This window comes from Schistocerca serialis, unplaced genomic scaffold (assembly GCF_023864345.2).
Source record: "Schistocerca serialis cubense isolate TAMUIC-IGC-003099 unplaced genomic scaffold, iqSchSeri2.2 HiC_scaffold_1351, whole genome shotgun sequence".
NCBI classification, from domain to species: Eukaryota; Metazoa; Arthropoda; class Insecta; order Orthoptera; family Acrididae; genus Schistocerca; species Schistocerca serialis.
In genome coordinates this window covers 7952349-7975497 of record NW_026047571.1, presented here as the reverse complement: position 1 = coordinate 7975497, position 23149 = coordinate 7952349, and positions in this window count along the sequence as shown.

The window sequence follows — 23149 nt, the reverse complement described above, 5'->3', positions numbered from 1 at the left end:
CGTTCATTGTGAAGATTTTCAGTTACGTAATTTCGAAAACAAATGTAGAAAACGTTAGGTTCTCTGCAGTTTTTACTACGCATTACCACTTCTCGCTTTTTCTCGTGTAATGTGGCTGCCAGAGTTCGGTTCATGCAAAATGTTAAGGTCCTAGGTCAACTACAAGGCAGCAAAAGCGGCCAAAAACTGAATTTCCAAAATCTAAAACTTGAAATCCTGTGCCCCTTTCTTGTTGACTGCAACAACTTAGAAGCTTCTACTTCATACATATTGGTGCGACCGCAAACCTCATCACGCGGCATTAGTTGCCAGATGATAAGTGTAAACGTTTCCGAGACAAATGCGTCCAATATGACGATTTCCAGTTACGTCATTTCGAAAACAAATGTAGAAAACGTTAGGTTTTCTTCGGTTTTTACTACGCATTACCACTTCTCGCTTTTTCTCGTGTAATGTGGCTGCCAGAGTTCTGTTCATGCAAAATCTTAAGGTCCTAGGTAACTACAAGGCTGCAAAAGCGGCCAAAAACTGAATTTTCAAAAACTAAAACTTGAACTTCTGTGCCCCTTGCTTGGTGACTGCAACAATGTATAAGCTTCTACTTCGTACAGAGTGGTGCGACCGCAAACCTCGTCACGCGGCATTAGTTGCCAGACGATAAATGTAAACGTTTCCGAGAGAAATGCGTCCATTATGAAGATTTTCACTTACGTCATTTCGAAAACAAATGTAGAAGACGTTAGGTTTTCTGCGGTGTTTACTACGCATTACCACTTCTCGCTTTTTCTCGTGTAATGTGGCTGCCAGGGTTTGTTCATGCAAAATCTTAAGGTCCTAGGTTAACTACAAGGTAGCAAAACCGGCCAAAAATTGAATCTTCAACAACTAAAACTTGAATTTCTGTGCTCCTTTCTTGGTGACTGCAACAACTCAGAAGCTTCTACTTCGTACAGAGTGGTGCGACCGCAAACCTCATCACGCGGCATTAGTTGCCATACGATAAATGTAAACGTTTATGAGCGAAATGCGTCCATTGTGAAGATTTTCAGCTACGTCATTTCGAAAACAAATGTAGAAACCGGCAGGTGTTTTGCGGTTTTTAATACGCATTACCACTTCTCGCTTTTACTCGTGTAATGTGGCTGCCTGAGTTCGGTTCATGCAAAATCTTAAGGTTCTAGGTAAAATACAAGGCAATAAATCCGGCCAAAAATTGAATTTTGAAAAACTAAAACTTGAATCTCTGTTCCGCTTTCTTGGTGACTGCAACAACTTAGAAGCTTCTACTTCGTACAGATTGGTGCGACCGCAAACCTCATCGCGCGGCATTAGTTGTCAGACGATAAATGTAAATGTTTCCGAGAGAAATGCGTTCATTGTGAGGATTTTCAGTTACGTCATTTCGAAAACAAATGAAGAAACCGTTAGGTTTTCTGCGGTTTTTAATACGCATTACCTCTTCTCGCTTTCTCTCGTGTAATGTGGCTGCCAGGGTTCGGCTCATGCAAAATGTTAAGGTTCTAGGTCAACTACAAGGCAGCAAAAGCGGCAAAAAACTGAGTATTCAAAATCTAAAACTTGAATTTCAGTGCCCCTTTCTTGTTGACTGCAACAACTTAGAAGCTTCTACTTCGTACAGAGTGGTGCGACCTCAAACCACACCACGCGGCATTACTTGCCAGACGACAAATGTAAACGTTTCCGAGAGAAATGCGTCCATTGTGAAGATTTTCAGTTACGTCAATTCGAAAACAAATGTAGGGAATGTTAGGTTTTCTGCGGTTTTTACTATGCATTACCACTTCTCGCTTCTTCTCGAGTAATGTGGCTGCCAGGGTTCGGTTCACGCACAATCTTAAGGACCTAGGGCAACAAGAAGGCAGCCAAAGCAGCCAAAAATGGAATTTTAAAAAACTAAATCTTGAATTTCTGTGCACCTTTCTTGGTGACTGCAACAACTTTGAAGCTTCTACTTCGTACAGAGTGGTGCTACCGCAAACCTCGTTAGGCGGCATTAGTGGCCAGATGATAAATGTAAACGTTTCCGAGGAAATGCGTCCAATGTGACGATTTTCGGTTGGGTCATTTCGAAATCAAATGTAGAAAACGTTAGGTTTTCTGCGGTGTTTACTACGCATTACGACTTCTCGCTTTTTCTCGTGTTATGTGGCTGCCAGAGTTCGGTACATGCAAAATCCTAGGGTATAGGTCAACCACAAGAAAGCAAAATCGGCCAATAATTGAATTTTCAAAAAAAAAAAAACTTGAACATCTGTGCCCCTTTCTTGGTGACTGCACCAACATAGAAGCTTCAGCTTCGTACAGAGTGGTGCGACCTCAAAACCTCATCACGCGGCATTAGTTGCCAGACGATAAATGTAAACGTTTCCAAGAGATATGCGTCCAATGTGACGATTTCCAGTTACGTTATTTCGAGAACAAATGTAGAAAACGTTAGTTTATCTGCGGTTTTTACTACGCATTACCACTTATCGCTTTTTCTCGAGTAATGTTTCTGCCAGAGTTCGGTTCATGCAAAATCTTAAGGTCCTAGGTCAACTACAAGGCAGCAAAAGAGGCCAAAAACTGAATTTTCAAAGACTAAAACTTGAATTTCGGTGCTCCTTTCTTGGTGACTGCAACAACTTAGAAGCTTCTACTTCGTACAGATTGGTGCGACCGCAAACCTCATCGCGCGGCATTAGTTGTCAGACGACAAATGTAAACGTTTCCGAGAGAAATGCGTTCATTCTGAAGATTTTCAGTTACGTAATTTCGAAAAAAAATGTAGAAAACGTTAGGTTCTCTGCAGTTTTTACTACGCATTACCACTTCTCGCTTTTTCTCGTGTAATGTGGCTGCCTGAGTTCGGTTCATGCAAAATGTTAAGGTCCTAGGTCAACCACAAGGCAGCAAAAGCGGCCAAAAACTGAATTTTCAAAATCTAAAACTTGAAATTCTGTGCCCCTTTCTTGTTGACTGCTACAACTTAGAAGCTTCTACTTCGAACATGTTGGTGCGACCGCAAACCTCATCACGCGGCATTAGTTGCCAGAAGATAAATGTAAACGTTTCCGAGAGAAATGCGACCATTGTGAAGATTTTCAGTTACGTCATTTCGAAAACAAATGAAGAAAACATTAGGTTTTCTGCGGTTTTTACTATGCATTACCACTTCTCGCTTTTTCTCGTGTAATGTGGCTGCCAGAGTTCGGTTCATGCAAAATCTTAAGGGTCTAGGTCATCTACAAGGTAGCAAAAGCGGCAAAAAACTGAATTTTCAAAAACTAAAACTTGAATTTCTCTGCCCCTTTCTTGGTGACAGCAACAACTTAGAAGCTTCTACTTCGTACAGAGTGTTGCGACCGCAAACTTCGTCACGCGGCATTAGTTGCCAGAAGATAAATGTAAACGTTTCCGAGAGAAATGCGACCATTGTGAAGATTTTCAGTTACGTCATTTCGAAAACAAATGAAGAAAACATTAGGTTTTCTGCGGTTTTTACTATGCATTACCACTTCTCGCTTTTTCTCGTGTAATGTGGCTGCCAGAGTTCTGTTCATGCAAAATCTTAAGGTCCTAGGTAACTACAAGGCTGCAAAAGCGGCCAAAAACTGAATTTTCAAAAACTAAAACTTGAACTTCTGTGCCCCTTGCTTGGTGACTGCAACAATGTATAAGCTTCTACTTCGTACAGAGTGGTGCGACCGCAAACCTCGTCACGCGGCATTAGTTGCCAGACGATAAATGTAAACGTTTCCGAGAGAAATGCGTCCAATGTGACGATTTTCGGTTAGGTCATTTCGAAAACAAATGTAGAAAACGTTAGGTTTTCTGCGGTGTTTACTACGCATTACCACTTCTCGCTATTTCTCGAATAATGTGGCTGCCAGAGTTCGGTTCATGCAAAATGATAGGGTCTAGGTCAACCACAAGGAAGCAAAACCGGACAAAAATTGAATTTTCAAAAAAAAAAAAGACTTGAACATCTGTGCCCCTTTCTTGGTGACTGCAACAACATAGAAGCTTCAGCTTCGTACAGAGTGGTGCGACCTCAAAACCTCATCACGCGGCATTAGTTGCCATACGATAAATATAAACGTTTCCGAGCGAAATGCGTCCATTGTGAAGATTTTCAGCTACGTCATTTCGAAAACAAATGTAGAAAACGGCAGGTGTTTTGCGGTTTTTAATACGCATTACCATTTCTCGCTTTTTCTCGCGTAATGTGGCTGCCTGAGTTCGGTTCATGCAAAATCTTAAGGTTCTAGGTAAAATACAAGGCAATAAATCCGGCCAAAAATTGAATTTTGAAAAACTAAATCTTGAATCTCTGTTCCGCTTTCTTGGTGACTGCAACAACTTAGAAGCTTCTACTTCGTACAGATTGGTGCGACCGCAAACCTCATCGCGCGGCATTAGTTGTCAGACGATTAATGTAAATGTTTCCGAGAGAAATGCGTTCATTGTGAGGATTTTCAGTTACGTCATTTCGAAAACAAATGTAGAAACCGTTAGGTTTTCTGCGGTTTTTACTACGCATTACCTCTTCTCGCTTTGTGTCGTGTAATGTGGCTGCCAGGGTTCGGTTCATGCAAAATGTTAAGGTCCTAGGTCAACTACAAGGCAGCAAAAGCGGCAAAAAACTGAGTATTCAAAATCTAAAACTTGAATTTCAGTGCCCCTTTCTTGTTGACTGCAACAACTTAGAAGCTTCTACTTCGTACAGAGTGATGCGACCTCAAACCACACCACGCGGCATTAGTGGTCAGATGATAAATGTAAACGTTTCCGAGGAAATGCGTCCAATGTGACGATTTTCGGTTGGGTCATTTCGAAATCAAATGTAGAAAACGTTAGGTTTTCTGCGGTGTTTACTACGCATTACGACTTCTCGCTTTTTCTCGTGTAATGTGGCTGCCAGAGTTCGGTACATGCAAAATCCTAGGGTCTAGGTCAACCACAAGGAAGCAAAATCGGCCAATAATTGAATTTTCAAAAAAAAAAAAACTTGAACATCTGTGCCCCTTTCTTGGTGACTGCACCAACATAGAAGCTTCAGCTTCGTACAGAGTGGTGCGACATCAAAACCTCATCACGCGGCATTAGTTGCCAGACGATAAATGTAAACGTTTCCAAGAGAAATGCGTCCAATGTGACGATTTCCAGTTACGTCATTTCGAGAACAAATGTAGAAAACGTTAGTTTATCTGCGGTTTTTACTACGCATTACCACTTATCGCTTTTTCTCGAGTAATGTTTCTGCCAGAGTTCGGTTCATGCAAAATCTTAAGGTCCTAGGTCAACTACAAGGCAGCAAAAGCGGCCAAAAACTGAATTTTCAAAGACTAAAACTTGAATTTCGGTGCTCCTTTCTTGGTGACTGCAACAACTTAGAAGCTTCTACTTCGTACAGAATTGTGCGACCGCAAATCTCATCACGCGGCATTTGTTGCCAGACGATAAATGCCAACGTTTCCGAGAGAAATGCTTCCATTGTGAAGATTTTCAGTTACGTCATTTCGAAAACAAATGCAGAAAACGTTAGGTTTTCTGCGGTCTTTTCTACGCATTACCGCCTCTCGCTTTTTCTCGTGTAATGTGTCTGCGAGAGTTCAGTTAATGCAAAATCGTAATGTCCTAGGTCAACTACAAGGCAGCAAAAGCGACCAAAAACTGAATTTTCAAAAACTAAAACTTCAATTTCGGTGCTCCTTATTTGGTGACTGTAACAACTTAGAAGCTTCTACTTCGTACAGAGTGGTGCGACCGCAAACCTCGTCACGCGGAATTAGTTTCCAGACGATGAATGTAAACGTTTCCGAGAGAAATGCGGCCAATGTGACCATTTCCAGTTACGTCATTTCGAAAACAAATGTAGAAATCGTTAGGTTTTCTGCGGTTTTTACTACGCATTACAGCTTCTCGCTTTTTCTCGTGTAATGTGGCTGCCTGAGTTCGGTTCATGCAAAATCTTAAGGTCCTAGGTCAACTACAAGCCAGCATAAGCGGCAAAAATCGAATTTTTAAAGATTAAATCTTGAATTTCTGTGCTCCTTTCTTCGTGACTGCAACAACTTAGAAGCCTCTACTTTGTACAGAGTGGTGCGACCGCAAACCTCGTCATGCGGCATTAGTTGCCAGACGATAAATGTAAACGTTTCCGAGAGAAATGCGTCCATTGTGAAGATTTTCAGTTACGTCAATTCGAAAACAAATGTAGGAAATGTTAGGTTTTCTGCGGTTTTTACTATGCATTACCACTTCTCGCTTTTTCTCGTGTAATGTGTCTGCCAGAGTTCAGTTCATGCAAAATCTTAAGGTCCTAGGTCAACTACAAGGCAGCAAAAGCGGCCAAAACTGAATTTTCAAAAACTAAAACTTGAATTTAGGTGCTCCTTTCTTGGTGACTGCAACAACTTGGAAGCTTCTACTTCGTACAGAGTGGTGCGACCGAAAACCTCATCACGCGGCATTAGTTGCCATACGATAAATGTAAACGTTTCCGAGAGAGATGCGTCCATTGTGAAGATTTTCAGTTACGTCATTTCGAAAACAAATGTAGAAACCGGCAGGTGTTTTGCGGTTTTTAATACGCATTACCACTTCTCGCTTTTTCTCGTGTAATGTGGCTGCCTGTGTTCGGTTCATGCAAAATCTAAGGGTCCTAGGTCAAATACAAGGCAACAAATCCGGCCAAAAATTGAATTTTGAAAAACTAAAACTTGAATCTCTGTGCCGCTTTCTTGGTGACTGCAACAACTTAGAAGCTTCTACTTCGTACAGATTGGAGCGACCGCAAACCTCATCGCGCGGCATTAGTTGTCAGACGACAAATGTAAACGTTTCCGAGAGAAATGCGTTCATTGTGAAGATTTTCAGTTACGTAATTTCGAAAACAAATGTAGAAAACGTTAGGTTCTCTGCAGTTTTTCTACGCATTACCACTTCTAGCTTTTTCTCGTGTAATGTGGCTGCCAGAGTTCGGTTCATGCAAAATGATAGGGTCTAGGTCAACCACAAGGAAGCAAAACCGGCAAAAAATTGAATTTTCAGAAACTAAAACTTGATTTCTGTGCTCCTTTCTTGGTGACTGCAACAACTTAGAAGCTTCTACTTCGTACAGAGTGGTGCGACCGCAAACCTCGTCACGCGGCATTAGTTGGCAGACGATAAATGTAAACGTTTCCGAGAGAAATGCGTCCAAACGTGACGATTTGCAGTTACGTCATTTCGAAAACAAATGTAGAAAACGTTAGGTTTTCTGCGGTGTTTACTACGCATTACCACCTCTCGCTTTTTCTTGTGTAATGTGGCTGCCAGATTTCGGTTCATGCAAGATCTTAAGGTCCTTGGTCAACTACATGGCAGCAAAACCGGCCAAAAACTGAATTTTAAAAAACTTAAACTTGAATTTCTGTGCTGCTTTCTTGGTGACTGCAACAACTTAGAAGCTTCTACTTTGTACAGAGTGGGGCGACCGCAAACCTCATCACGCGGCATTAGTTGCCAGACGATAAATGTAAACGTTTCCGAGAGAAATGCGTCCATTATGAAGATTTTCACTTACGTCATTTCGAAAACAAATGTAGAAAACGTTAGGTTTTCTGCGGTGTTTACTACGCATTACCACTTCTCGCTTTTTCTCGTGTAATGTGGCTACCAGGGTTTGTTCATGCAAAATCTTAAGGTCCTAGGTTAACTACAAGGTAGCAAAACCGGCCAAAAATTGAATTTTCAACAACTAAAACTTGAATTTCTGTGCTCCTTTCTTGGTGACTGCAACAACTCAGAAGCTTCTACTTCGTACAGTGTGGTGCGACCGCAAACCTCATCACGCGGCATTAGTTGCCATACGATAAATGTAAACGTTTGCGAGATAAATGCGTCCATTGTGAAGATTTTCAGCTACGTCATTTCGAAAACAAATGTAGAAACCGGCAGGTGTTTTGCGGTTTTTAATACGCATTACCACTTCTCGCTTTTTCTCGTGTAATGTGGCTGCCTGAGTTCGGTTCATGCAAAATCTTAAGTTCCTAGGTAAAATAGAAGGCAACAAATCCGGCCAAAAATTGAATTTTGAAAAACTAAAACTTGAATCTCAGTTCCGCTTTCTTGGTGACTGCAACAACTTAGAAGCTTCTACTTCGTACAGATTGGTGCGACCGCAAACCTCATCGCGCGGCATTAGTTGTCGGACGATAAATGTAAATGTTTCCGAGAGAAATGCGTTCATTGTGAGGATTTTCAGTTACGTCAATTCGAAAACAAATGTAGGAAACGTTAGGTTTTCTGCGGTTTTTACTATGCATTACCCCTTCTCGCTACTTCTCGTGTAATGTGGCTGCCAGGGTTCGGTTCATGCAAAATCTTAGGGACTTAGTGCAATAACAAGGCAGGAAAACCAGCAAAAATTGAAATTTCAAAAACTAAAACTTGAATTTCTGTGCTCCTTTCATGGTGACTGCAACAACTTAGAAGCTTCTACTTCGTACAGAGTGGTGCGACCGCAAACCTCGTCACGCAGCATTAGTTGCCAGAAGATAAATTTAAACGTTTCCGAGAGAAATGCGTCCAAAGTGACGATTTTCGGTTAGGTCATTTCGAAAACAAATGTAGAAAACGTTAGGTTTTCTGCGGTGTTTACTACGCATTACCACTTCTCGCTTTTTCTCGTGTAATGTGGCTGCCAGAGTTCGGTTCATGCAAAATCCTAAGGGGCTAGGTTAACCACAAGGAAGCAAAACCGGCCAAAAATTAAATTTTGAAAAAAAAAACTTGAACATCTGTGCCCCTTTCTTGGTGACTGCAACACCATAGAAGCTTCAGCTTCGTACAGAGTGGTGAAACCTCAAAACCTCATCACGCGGCATTAGTTGTCAGACGATAAATGTAAACGTTTCCGAGAGAAATGCGTCCATTGTGAAGATTTTCAGTTACGTCATTTCGAAAACAAATGTAGAAAACGTTAGGTTTACTGCGGTTTTTACTACGCATTACCATATCTCGCATTTTCTCGTGTAATGTGGCTGCCAGGGTTCAGTTTATGCCAAAACGTTATGTCCTAGGTCAAGTACAAGGCAGCGAAAGCGGCCAAAAATTGAATTTTCAAAAACCTAAACTTGAATTTCTGTGCTCCTTTCTTGGTGACTGCAACGACTGAGAAGCTTCTACTTCGTACAGAGTGGTGCGACCGCAAACCTCGTCACGCGGCATAAGTTGCCAGACGATAAATGTCAACGTTTCCGAGAGAAATGCGTCCAATGTGACGATTTTCGGTTAGGTCTTTTCGAAAACAAATGTAGAAATCGGTAGGTTTTCTGCGGTGTTTACTACGCATTACCACTTCTCGCTCTTTCTCGTGTAATGTGGCTGCCAGAGTTCGGTTCATGCAAAATCTTAAGGTCCTTGGTAACTACAAGCCTGCAAAAGCGGCCAAAAACTGAATTTTCAAAAACTAAAACTTGAACTTCTGTTCCCCTTACGTGGTGACTGCAACAACGTATAAGCTTCTACTTCGTACAGAGTGGTGCGACCGCCAACCTCGTCACGCGGCATTAGTTGCCAGTCGATAAATGTAAACGTTTCCGAGAGAAATGCGTCCAATGTGACGAATTTCAGTTAGATCAATTCGAAAACAAATGTAGAAAACGTTAGGTTTTCTGCGGTGTTTACTACGCATTACCACTTCTCGCTTTTTCTCGTGTAATGTGGCTGCCAGAGTTCAATTGACGAAAAATCTTAAGAGTCTAGGTCAACCACAAAGAACCAAAACCGGCCAAAAATTAAATTATCAAAAAAAAAAAAAACTTGAACTTCTGTGCCCCTCTCTTGGTGACTGCAACAACTTAGAAGCTTCTACTTCATACAGAGTGGTGCGACCTCAAACCTCACCACGCGGCATTACTTGCCAGACGATAAATGTAAACGCATCCGAGAGAAATGCGTCCATTTTGAAGATTTTCAGTTACGTCAATTCGAAAACAAATCTAGGAAATGTTAGGTTTTCTGCGGTTTTTACTATGCATTACCCCTTCTCGCTTCCTCTTGTGTAATGTGGCTGCCAGGGTTCGGTTCATGCAAAATCTTAAGGACCTAGGGCAACAACAAGGCAGCAATACCAGCAAAAATTGAAATTTCAAAAACCAAAACTTGAATTTCTGTGCTCCTTTCATGGTGACTGCTACAACTTAGAAGCTTCTACTTCGTACAGAGTGGTGCGACCGCAAACCTCGTCACGCGGCATTAGTTACCAGAAGATAAATGTAAACGTTTCCGAGAGAAATGCGTCCAATGTGACGATTTTCGGTTAGGTCTTTTCGAAAACAAATGAAGAAAACGTTAGGTTTTCTGCGGTGTTTACTACGCAATACAACTTCTCGCTTTTTCTCGTGTAATGTGGCTGCCAGAGTTCGGTTCATGCAAAATCTTAAGGGTCTAGGTCACCACAAGGAAGCAAAACCGGCCAAAAAATTAATTTTCAAAAACTAAAACTTTAATTTCTGTGCTCCTTTCTTGGTGACTGCACCTTCTTAGAAGCTTCTACTTCGTACAGAGTGGTGCGACCGCAAACCTCGTCACGCGGCATTAGTTGCCAGACGATAAATGTAAACGTTTCCGAGAGAAATGCGTCCAAACGTGACGATTTCCAGTTACGTCATTTCGAAAACAAAAGTAGAAAACAATAGGTTTTCTACGGTTTTTACTACGCATTAACAGTTCTCGCTTTTTCTCGTGTAATGTGGCTGCCAGATTTCGGTTCATGCAAGATCTTAAGGTCATTGGTCAACTACATGGCAGTAAAACCGGCCAAAAACTGAATTTTCAAAGACTAAAACTTGAATTTCTGTGCTCCATTCTTGGTGACTGCAACAACTTAGAAGCTTCTACTCTGTACAGAGTGGGGCGACCGCAAACCTCATCACGCGGCATTAGTTGCCAGACGATAAATGTAAACGTTTCCGAGAGAAATGCGTCCATTATGAAGATTTTCTCTTACGTCATTTCGAAAACAAATGTAGATAACGTTAGGTTTTCTGCGGTTTTTACTACGCATTACCACTTCTCGCTTTTTCTCGTGTATTGCGGCTGCCAGGGTTCGGTTCATGCAAAATATTAAGGTCCTAGGTCAACCACAAGGCAGCAAAAGATGTCAAAAATTGAATTTTCATAACCTAAAACTTGAATTTCTGTGCCCCTTTATTGGTGACTGCAACAACTTAAAAGCTTCTACTTCGTACAGACTGGTGCGACCGCAAACCTCATCACGTGGCATTAGTTAACAGACGTTAAATGGAGACGTTTCCGAGATAAATGCGTCCATTGTGAAGATTTTAAGTTACGTCATTTCGAAAACAAATGTAGAGAACGTTAGGTTTACTGCTGTTTTTACTACGCATTACCATATGTCGCATTTTCTCGCGTAATGTGACTGCCAGGGTTCGGTTCATGCAAAATCTCAAGGTCCTAGGTCAACTACAAGGCAGCAATAGCGGCCAAAAATTGAATTTTCAAAAACCAAAACTTGAACTTCTGTGCTCCATTCTTGGTGACTGCAACAACTTAGAAGCTTCTACTTCGTACAGAGTGGTGCGACCGCAAACCTCGTCACGCGGCATTAGTTGCCAGACGATAAATGTAAACGTTTCCGAGAGGAATGCGTCCAAACGTGACGATTTCCAGTTACGTCATTTCGAAAACAAATGTAGAAAACAATAGGTTTTCTACGGTTTTTACTACGCATTACCACTTCTCGTTTTTTCTCGTGTAATGTGGCTGCCAGATTTCGGTTCATGCAAGATCTTAAGGTCCTTGGTCAACTACATGGCAGCAAAACCGGCCAAAAACTGAATTTTCAAAAACAAAAACTTGATTTTCTGTGCTCCTTTCTTGTGACTGCAACAACTTAGAAGCTTCTACTTCGTACAGAGTGGTGCGACCGCAAACCTCATCACGCGGCATTAGTTGCCATACGATAAATGTAAACGTTTGCGAGAGAAATGCGTCCATTGTGAAGATTTTCAGCTACGTCATTTCGAAAACAAATGTAGAAACCGGCAAGTGTTTTGCGGTTTTTAATACGCATTACCACTTCTCGCTTTTTCTCGTGTAATGTGGCTGCCTGAGTTCGGTTCATGCAAAATCTTAGGGTCCTAGGTAAAATAGAAGGCAACAAATCCGGCCAAAAATTGAATTTTGAAAAACTAAAACTTGAATCTCAGTTCCGCTTTCTTGGTGACTGCAACAACTTAGAAGCTTCTACTTCGTACAGATTGGTGCGACCGCAAACCTCATCGCGCGGCATTAGTTGTCGGACGATAAATGTAAATGTTTCCGAGAGAAATGCGTTCATTGTGAGGATTTTCAGTTACGTCATTTCGAAAACAAATGTAGAAAAAGGTAGGTATTCTGCGTTTTTTACTACGCATTACCACTTCTCGCATTTTCTCGTGTAATGTGGCTGCCAGAGTTCAATTCACGCAACATCTTAAGGTTCTAGGTCAACCACAAAGAAGCAAAACCAGCCAAAAATTAAATTTTCAAAAAAAAAAACTTGAACTTCCGTGCCCCTTTCTTGGTGACTGCAACAACTTAGAAGCTTCTACTTCGTACAGAGTGGTGCGACCTCAAGCCTCACCACGCGGCATTACTTACAAGACGATAAATGTAAACGTTTCCGAGAGAAATGCGTCCATTGTGAAGATTTTCAGTTACGTCAATTCGAAAACAAATGTAGGAAATGTTAGGTTTTCTGCGGTTTTTACTATGCATTACCCCTTCTCGCTACTTCTCGTGTAATGTGGCTGCCAGGGTTCGGTTCATGCAAAATCTTAAGGACTTAGTGCAATAACAAGGCAGGAAAACCAGCAAAAATTGAAATTTCTAAAACTAAAACTTGAATTTCTGTGCTCCTTTCATGGTGACTGCAACAACTTAGAAGATTCTACTTCGTACAGAGTGGTGCGACCGCAAACCCCGTCACGCAGCATTAGTTGCCAGAAGATAAATTTAAACGTTTCCGAGAGAAATGCGCCCAAAGTGACGATTTTCGGTTAGGTCATTTCGAAAACAAATGTAGAAAACGTTAGGTTTTCTGCGGTGTTTACTACGCATTACCACTTCTCGCTTTTTCTCGTGTAATGTGGCTGCCAGAGTTCGGTTCATGCAAAATCCTAAGGGGCTAGGTTAACCACAAGGAAGCAAAACCGGCCAAAAATTAAGTTTTGAAAAAAAAAAACTTGAACATCTGTGCCCCTTTCTTGGTGACTGCAACACCATAGAAGCTTTAGCTTCGTACAGAGTGGTGAGACCTCAAAACCTCATCACGCGGCATTAGTTGTCAGACGATAAATGTAAACGTTTCCGAGAGAAATGCGTCCATTGTGAAGATTTTCAGTTACGTCATTTCGAAAACAAATGTAGAAAACGTTAGGTTTACTGCGGTTTTTACTACGCATTACCATATCTCGCATTTTCTCGTGTAATGTGGCTGCCAGGGTTCAGTTTATGCCAAAACGTAATGTCCTAGGTCAAGTACAAGGCAGCAAAAGCGGCCAAAAATTGAATTTTCAAAAACCTAAACTTGAATTTCTGTGCTCCTTTCTTGGTGACTGCAACGACTGAGAAGCTTCTACTTCGTACAGAGTGGTGCGACCGCAAACCTCGTCACGCGGCATAAGTTGCCAGACAATAAATGTCAACGTTTCCGAGAGAAATGCGTCCAATGTGACGATTTTCAGTTAGATCAGTTCGAAAACAAATGTAGAAAACGTTAGGTTATCTGCGGTGTTTACTACGCATTGCCACTTCTCGCTTTTTCTCGTGTAATGTGGCTGCCAGAGTTCAATTCACGAAAAATCTTAAGAGTCTAGGTCAACCACAAAGAAGCAAAACCGGCCAAAAATTAAATTATCAAAAAAAAAAAAACTTGAACTTCTGTGCCCCTCTCTTGGTGACTGCAACAACTTAGAAGCTTCTACTTCGTACAGAGTGGTGCGACCTCAAACCTCACCACGCGGCATTACTTGCCAGACGATAAATGTAAACGCATCCGAGAGAAATGCGTCCATTGTGAAGATTTTCAGTTACGTCAATTCGAAAACAAATGTAGGAAATGTTAGGTTTTCTGCGGTTTTTACTATGCATTACCCCTTCTCGCTTCCTCTTGTGTAATGTGGCTGCCAGGGTTCGGTTCATGCAAAATCTTAAGGACCTAGGGCAACAACAAGGCAGCAAAACCAGCAAAAATTGAAATTTCAAAAACAAAAACTTCAATTTCTGTGCTCCTTTCATGGTGACTGCTACAACTTAGAAGCTTCTACTTCGTACAGAGTGGTGCGACCGCAAACCTCGTCACGCGGCATTAGTTACCAGAAGATAAATGTAAACGTTTCCGAGAGAAATGCGTCCAATGTGACGATTTTCGGTTAGGTCTTTTCGAAAACAAATGTAGAAAACGTTAGGTTTTCTGCGGTGTTTACTACGCAATACAACTTCTCGCTTTTTCTCGTGTAATGTGGCTGCCAGAGTTCGGTTCATGCAAAATCTTAAGGGTCTAGGTCACCACAAGGAAGCAAAACCGGCCAAAAAATTAATTTTCAAAAACTAAAACTTTAATTTCTGTGCTCCTTTCTTGGTGACTGCACCTTCTTAGAAGCTTCTACTTCGTACAGAGTGGTGCGACCGCAAACCTCGTCACGCGGCATTAGTTGCCAGACGATAAATGTAAACGTTTCCGAGAGAAATGCGTCCAAACGTGACGATTTCCAGTTACGTCATTTCGAAAACAAAAGTAGAAAACAATAGGTTTTCTACGGTTTTTACTAAGCATTAACAGTTCTCGCTTTTTCTCGTGTAATGTGGCTGCCAGATTTCGGTTCATGCAAGATCTTAAGGTCATTGGTCAACTACATGGCGGTAAAACCGGCCAAAAACTGAATTTTCAAAGACTAAAACTTGAATTTCTGTGCTCCATTCTTGGTGACTGCAACAACTTAGAAGCTTCTACTTCGTACAGAGTGGTGCGACCGCAAACCTCGTCACGCGGCATTAGTTGCCAGACGATAAATGTAAACGTTTCCGAGAGAAATGCGTCCAAACGTGACGATTTCCAGTTACGTCATTTCGAAAACAAATGTAGAAAACAATAGGTTTTCTACGGTTTTTACTACGCATTACCACTTCTCGTTTTTTCTCGTGTAATGTGGCTGCCAGATTTCGGTTAATGCAAGATCTTAAGGTCCTTGGTTTAATACATGGCAGCAAAACCGGCCAAAAACTGAATTTTCAAAAACAAAAACTTGCATTTCCTGGCTCCTTTCTTGTGACTGCAACAACTTAGAAGCTTCTACTTTGTACAGAGTGGGGCGACCGCAAACCTAATCACGCGGCATTAGTTGCCATACGATAAATGTAAACGTTTCCGAGAGAAATGCGTCCATTATGAAGATTTTCACTTACGTCATTTCGAAAACAAATGTAGAAAACGTTAGGTTTTCTGCGGTTTTTACTACGCATTACCAATTCTCGCTTTTTCTCGTGTTGTGTGGCTACCAGGGTTTGCTCATGCAAAATCTTAAGGTCCTAGGATAACTACAAGGTTTCAAAACCGGCCAGAAATTGAATTTTCAACAACTAAAACTTGAATTTCTGTGCTCCTTTCTGGTGACTTCAACAACTCAGAAGCTTCTACTTCGTACAGAGTGGTGCGACCGCAAACCTCATCACGCGGCATTAGTTGCCATACGATAAATGTAAACGTTTCCGAGAGAAATGCGTCCATTGTGAAGATCGTGAGGTACGTCGGTTCGAAAACAAATGTAGAAACCGGCAGGTGTTTTGCGGTTTCTAACACGCATTACCACTTCTCGCTTTTTCTCGTGTAATGTGGCTTCCTGAGTTCGGTTCATGAAAAATCTTAAGGTCCTAGGTCAAATACAAGGCAACAAATCCGGCCAAAAATTGAATTTTTAAAAACTAAAACTTGAATCTCTGTGTCCCTTTCATGGTGACTGCATTAACTTAGAAGCAGCTACTTTATGCAGAGTCGGGCGACCGGAAACCTCGTCACGCGGTATTAGTTGCCAGACGATAAATGTAAACGTTTCCGAGATAAATGCGTTCAATGTGACGATTTCCAGTTACGTTATTTAGAAAACAAATGTAGAAAACATTACGTTTTCTGCGGTTTTTAAAACGCGTTAGCACATCTCGCTTTTTCTAGTGTAATGTGGCTGCCTGAGTTCGGTTCCTGCAAAATCTTAAGGTCCTAGGTCAACTACAAGGCAGCAAAACCATCCAAAAATTGAATTTTCAAAAACTAAAACTTGAATTTTTGTGCTCCTTTCTTGGTGACTGCAACAACTTAGAAGCTTCTACTTCGCACAGCGTGGTGCGACCGCAAACCCCGTCACGCGGCATTAGTCTCCAGACGATAAATGTAAACGTTTCCGAGAGAAATTCGTCCAAACGTGACGATTTCCAGTTACGTCATTTCGAAAACAAATGTAGAAAACAATAGGTTTTCTACGGTTTTTACTACGCATTACCACTTCTCGTTTTTTCTCGTGTAATGTGGCTGCCAGATTTCGGTTCATGCAAGATCTTAAGGTCCTTGGTCAACTACATGGCAGCAAAACCGGCCATAAACTGAATTTTCAAAAACTAAAACTTGAATTTCTGTGCTCCTTTCTTGGTGACTGCAACAACTTAGAAGCTTCTACTTTGTACAGAGTGGGGCGACCGCAAACCTCATCACGCGGCATTAGTTGCCAGACGATAAATGTAAACGTTTCCGAGAGAAATGGGTCCATTATGAAGATTTTCACTTACGTCATTTCGAAAACAAATGTATAAAACGTTAGGTTTTCTGCGGTTATTACTACGCATTACCAATTCTCGCTTTTTCTCGTGTTATGTGGCTGCCAGGGTTTGTTCATGCAAAATCTTAAGGTCCTAGGTTAACTACAAGGTTTCAAAACCGGCCAAAAATTGAATTTTCAACAACTAAAACTTCAATTTCTGTGCTTCTTTCTTGGTGACTTCAACAACTCAGAAGCTTCTACTTCGTACAGAGTGGTGCGACCGCAAACCTCATCACGCGGCATTAGTTGCCATACGATAAATGTAAACGTTTCCGAGAGAAATGCGTCCATTGTGAAGATCGTGAGATACGTTATTTCGAAAACAAATGTAGAAACCGGTAGGTGTTTTGCGGTTTCTAACACGCATTACCACTTCTCGCTTTTTCTCGTGTAATGTGGCTTCCTGAGTTCGGTTCATGAAAAATCTTAAGGTCCTAGGTCAAATACAAGGCAACAAATCCGGCCAAAAATTGAATTTTTAAAAACTAAAACTTGAATCTCTGTGTCCCTTTCATGGTGACTGCATTAACTTAGAAGCAGCTACTTTATGCAGAGTCGGGCGACCGGAAACCCCGTCACGCGGCATTAGTCTCCAGACGATAAATGTAAACGTTTCCGAGAGAAATGCGTCCAAACGTGACGATTTCCAGTTACGTCATTTCGAAAACAAATGTAGAAAACAATAGGCTTTCTACGGTTTTTACTACGCATTACCACTTCTCGTTTTTTCTCGTGTAATGTGGCTGCCAGATTTCGGTTCATGCAAGATCTTAAGGTCCTTGGTCAACTACATGGCAGCAAAGCCGGCCATAAACTGAATTTTCAAAAACTAAAACTTGAATTCCTGTGCTCCTTTCTTGGTGACTGCAACAACTTAGAAGCTTCTACTTCGTACAGAATGATGCGACCGCAAACCTCGTCACGCGGCATTAGTTGCCAGACGATAAATGTAAACGTTTCCGAGAGAAATGCGTCTATTGTGACGATTTTCACTTACGTCATTTCGAAAACAAATGTTGAAAACAATAGGTTTTCTGCGGTTTTTACTACGCAATACCACTTCTCGCTTTTTCTCGTGTAATGTGGCGGCCAGGGTTCGGTTCATGCAAAATCTTAAGGTCCTAGGTCAAATACAAGACAGCAATTCCGGCCAAAAACTGAAATTACAAAAACTACAACTTCAATTTCTGTGCTACATTCTTTTTGACTGCAACAACTTAGAAGCTTCTACATCGTACAGAGTGGTGCGACTGCAAACCTCATCACGCGGCATTAGTTGCCAGACGATAAATGTAAACGTTTCCGAGAGAAATGCGTCCAATGTGCCGATTTTCAGTTACGTCATTTCGAAAACAAATGTAGAAAACGTTAGGTAATCTGCGGTTTTTAGTGCGCATTACCACTTGTGTAATGTGGGTGCCAGAGTTCGGTTCATACAAAATCTTAAGGTCCTACGTCAACTACAAGGCAGCAAAACCGGACAAAAGTTGAATTATTAAAACCTAATACTTGAATTTCTGTGCTCCTTTCTTGGTGACTGCAACAACTTAGAAGCTTGTACTTCGTACAGAGTGGTGCGACCGCAAACCTCATCACGCGGCATTAGTTGCCAGGCGATAAATGCAAACGATTCCGAGAGAAATGTGTCCATTGTGAAGATTTTCAGTTACGTCATTTCGAAAACAAATGTAGAAAACGTTAGGATTTCTGCGGTTTTTACTACGCATTACCACTTCTCGCTTTTTCTCGTGTAATGTGGCTGCCAGGGTTCGGTTCATGCAAAATCTTAAGGTCCTAGGTCAAATACAAGACAGCATATCCGGCCAAAAACCAAATTTTCAAAAACTACAATTCAATTTCTGTGCTTCATTCTTTTTGACTGCAACAATTTAGAAGCTTCTACTTCGTACAGAGTGGTGCGACCAGAAATCTCGTTACGCGGTATTAGTTGCCAGACGATAAATGTAAACGTTTCCGAGATAAATGCGTTCAATGTGACGATTTCCAGTTACGTTATTTAGAAAACAAATGTAGAAAACGTTACGTTTTCTGCGGTTTTTAAAACGCGTTAGCACATCTCGCTTTTTCTCGTGTAATGTGGCTGCCAGAGTTCGGTTCATGCAAAATCTTAAGGTCCTACGTCAACTTCAAGGCAGCAAAACCGGACAAAAGTTAAAATTTTAAAACCTAATACTTGAATTTCTCTGCTCCTTTCTTGGTGCCTGCAACATCTTAGAAGCTTCTACTTCGTACAGAGTGGTGCGACCGCAAACCTCGTCACGCGGCATTAGTTGCCAGACGATAAATGTCAAACGTTTCCGAGAGAAATGCGTCCAAACGTGACGATTTCCAGCTACGTCATTTCGAAAACAAACGTAGAAAACGTTAGGTTTTCTGCGGTTTTTACTACGCATTACAAATTCTCGCTTTTTCTCGTGTTATGTGGCTGCCAGGGTTTGCTCATGCAAAATCTTAAGGTCCTAGGTTAACTACAAGGTTTCAAAACCGGCCAAAAATTGAATTTTCAAAAACTAAATCTTGAATTTCTGTGCTCCTTTCTTGGTGACTTCAACAACTCAGAAGCTTCTACTTCGTAAAGAGTGGTGCGACCGCCAACCTCATCACGCGGCATTAGTTGCCATACGATAAATGTAAACGTTTCCGAGAGAAATGCGTCCATTGTTAAGATTTTCAGTTACGTCATTTCGAAAACAAATGTAGAAACCGGCAGGTGTTTTGCGGCTTTTAACACGCATTGCCACTTTTAGCTTTTTCTCGTGTAATGTGGCTGCCTGAGTTCGGTTCATGAAAAATCTTAAGGTCCTAGGTCAACTACAAGGCAGCAAAACCGGCCAAAAATTGAATTTTCAAAAACTAAAACTTGAATTTCTGTGCTCCTTTCTTGGTGACTGCAACAACTTAGAAGCTTCTACTTAGTACAGCGTGGTGCGTCCGCAAACCTCATCACGCGGCATTAGTTGCCAGACAATAAATGTAAACGTTTCCGAGGGAAATGCTTCCATTGTGAAGATTTTCAGTTACGTCATTTCGAAAACAAATGCAGAAAACGTTAGGTTTTCTGCGGTTTTTACAACGCATTACCACTTCTTGCTTTTTCTTGTGTAATGTGGCTGCCAGAGTTCGGTTCATGCAAAATCTTAAGGCCCTAGGTCAACTACAAGGCAGCAAAACCGGCCAAAAATTGAAATTTCTAAAACTAAATTTTAAATTTCTGTGCTCCTTTCTTGGTGACTGCAACAACTTAGAAGCTTCTACTTCGTACAGAATGATGCGACCGCAAACCTCGTCACGCGGCATTAGTTGCCAGACGATAAATTTAAACGTTTCCGAGAGAAATGCGTCTATTGTGACGATTTTCAGTTACGTCATTTCGAAAACAAATGTAGAAAACAATAGGTTTTCTGCGGTTTTTACTACGCTTTACCACTTCTCGCTTTTTAACGTGTAATGTGGCTGCCAGGGTTCGGTTCATGCAAAATCTTAAGGTCCTAGGTCAAATACAAGACAGCAAATCCGGCCAAAAACTGAAATTACAAAAACTACAACTTCAATTTCTGTGCTACATTCTTTTTGACTGCAACAACTTAGAAGCTTCTACATCGTACAGAGTGGTGCGACCGCAAACCTCATCACGCGGCATTAGTTGCCAGACGATAAATGTAAACTTTTCCGAGAGAAATGCGTAGATTGTGAAGATTTTCAGTTACGTCATTTCGAAAACAAATGTAGAAAACGTTAGGTTTTCTGCGGTTTCTACTACGCATTACCACTTCTCGCTTTTTCTCGTGTAATGTGGCTGCCAGGTTTCGGTTCATGCAAAATCTTCAGGTGCTAGGTCAAATACAAGGCAGCAATACCAGCCAAAACTTGAATTTGCAAGAAGTAAAACTTGAATTTCTGTGACCATTTCTTGGTGACTGCAACAACTTAGAAGTTTCTACTTCGTACAGAGTGGTGCGACCGCAAACCTCATCACGCGGCATTAGTAGCCAGACGATAAATGTAAACGTTTCCGAGAGAAATGCGTCCAATGTGTCGATTTTCAGTTACGTCATTTCGAAAACAAATGTAGAAAACGTTAGGTATTCTGCGGTTTATACTGCGCATTACCACTTGTGTAATGTGGTTGCCAGAGTTCGGTTCATACAAGATCTTAAGGTCCTACGTCAACTTCAAGGCAGCAAAACCGGACAAAAGTTAAAATTTTAAAACCTAATACTTGAATTTCTGTGCTCCTTTCTTGGTGCCTGCAACAACTTAGAAGCTTGTACTTCGTACAGAGTGGTGCGACCGCAAACCTCGTCACGCGGCATTAGTTGCCAGACGATAAGTGTCAACGTTTCCGAGAGAAATGCGTCCAATGTGACGATTTTTTGTTAGGTCTTTTCGGAAACAAACGTAGAAACCGTTAGGTTTTCTGCGGTGTTTACTACGCAATACCACTTCTCAATTTTTCTCTTGTAATGTGGCTGCCAGGGTTCGGTTCATGCAAAATCTCAAGGTCCTAGGTCAACTACAAGGCAGCAAAAGCGGCGAAAAATTGAATTTTCAAAAAACAAAACTTGAACTTCTGTGCTCCATTCTTGGTGACTGCAACAACTTAGAAGCTTCTACTTCGTACACAGTGGTGCGACCGCACACCTCGTCACGCGGAATTAGTTGCCAAACGATAAATGTCAACGTTTCCGAGAGAAATGCGTCCAATGTGACGATTTTCGGTTAGGTCTTTTCGAAAACAAATGTAGAAAACGTTAGGTTTTCTGCGGTGTTTAGTACGCATTACCACTTCTCGCTTTTTCTCGTGTAATGTGGCTGCCAGAGTTCGGTTCATGCAAAATCTTAAGGGTGTAGGTCAACCACAAGGAAGCAAAACCGGCCAAAAATTGAATTTTCAAAAACTAAAACTTTAATTTCTGTGCTCCTTTCTTGGTGACTGCAACATCTTAGAAGCTTCTACTTCGTACAGAGTGGTGCGACCGCAAACCTCGTCACGCGGCATTAGTTGCCAGACGATAAATGTAAACGTTTCCGAGAGAAATGCGTCCAAACGTGACGATTTCCAGTTACGTCATTTCGAAAACAAATGTAGAAAACAATAGGTTTTCTACGGTTTTTACTACGCATTACCACTTCTCGTTTTTTCTCGTGCAATGTGGCTGCCAGATTTCGGTTCATGCAAGATCTTAAGGTCCTTGGTCAACTACATGGCAGCAAAACCGGCCAAAAACTGAATTTTCAAAAACTAAAACTAGAATTTCTGTGCTCCTTTCTTGGTGACTTCAACAACTCAGAAGCTTCTACTTCGTACAGCGTGGTGCGTCCGCAAACCTCATCACGCGGCATTAGTTGCCAGACAATAAATGTAAACGTTTCCGAGGGAAATGCTTCCATTGTGAAGATTTTCAGTTACGTCATTTCGAAAACAAATGCAGAAAACGTTAGGTTTTCTGCGGTTTTTACAACGCATTACCACTTCTTGCTTTTTCTTGTGTAATGTGGCTGCCAGAGTTCGGTTCATGCAAAATCTTAAGGTCCTAGGTCAACTACAAGGCAGCAAAACCGGCCAAAAATTGAAATTTCTAAAACTAAATTTTAAATTTCTGTGCTCCTTTCTTGGTGACTGCAACAACTTAGAAGCTTGCACTTCGTACAGAGTGATGTGACCGCAAACCTCGACACGCGGCATTAGTTGCCAGACGATAAATTTAAACGTTTCCGAGAGAAATGCGTCTATTGTGACGATTTTCAGTTACGTCATTTCGAAAACAAATGTAGAAAACAATAGGTTTTCTGCGGTTTTTACTACGCATTACCACTTCTCGCTTTTTCACGTGTAATGTGGCTGCCAGGGTTCGGTTCATGCAAAATCTTAAGGTCCTAGGTCAAATACAAGACAGCAATTCCGGCCAAAAACTGAAATTACAAAAACTACAACTTCAATTTCTGTATTACAGTCTTTTTGACTGCAACAACTTAGAAGCTTCTACATCGTACAGAGTGGTGCGACCGCAAACCTTATCACGCGGCATTAGTTGCCAGACGATAAATGTAAACTTTTCCGAGAGAAATGCGTAGATTGTGAAGATTTTCAGTTACGTCATTTCGAAAACAAATGTAGAAAACGTTAGGTTTTCTGCGGTTTCTACTACGCATTACCACTTCTCGCTTTTTCTCGTGTAATGTGGCTGCCAGGTTTCGGTTCATGCAAAATCTTCAGGTGCTAGGTCAAATACAAGGCAGCAATACCAGCCAAAACTTGAATTTGC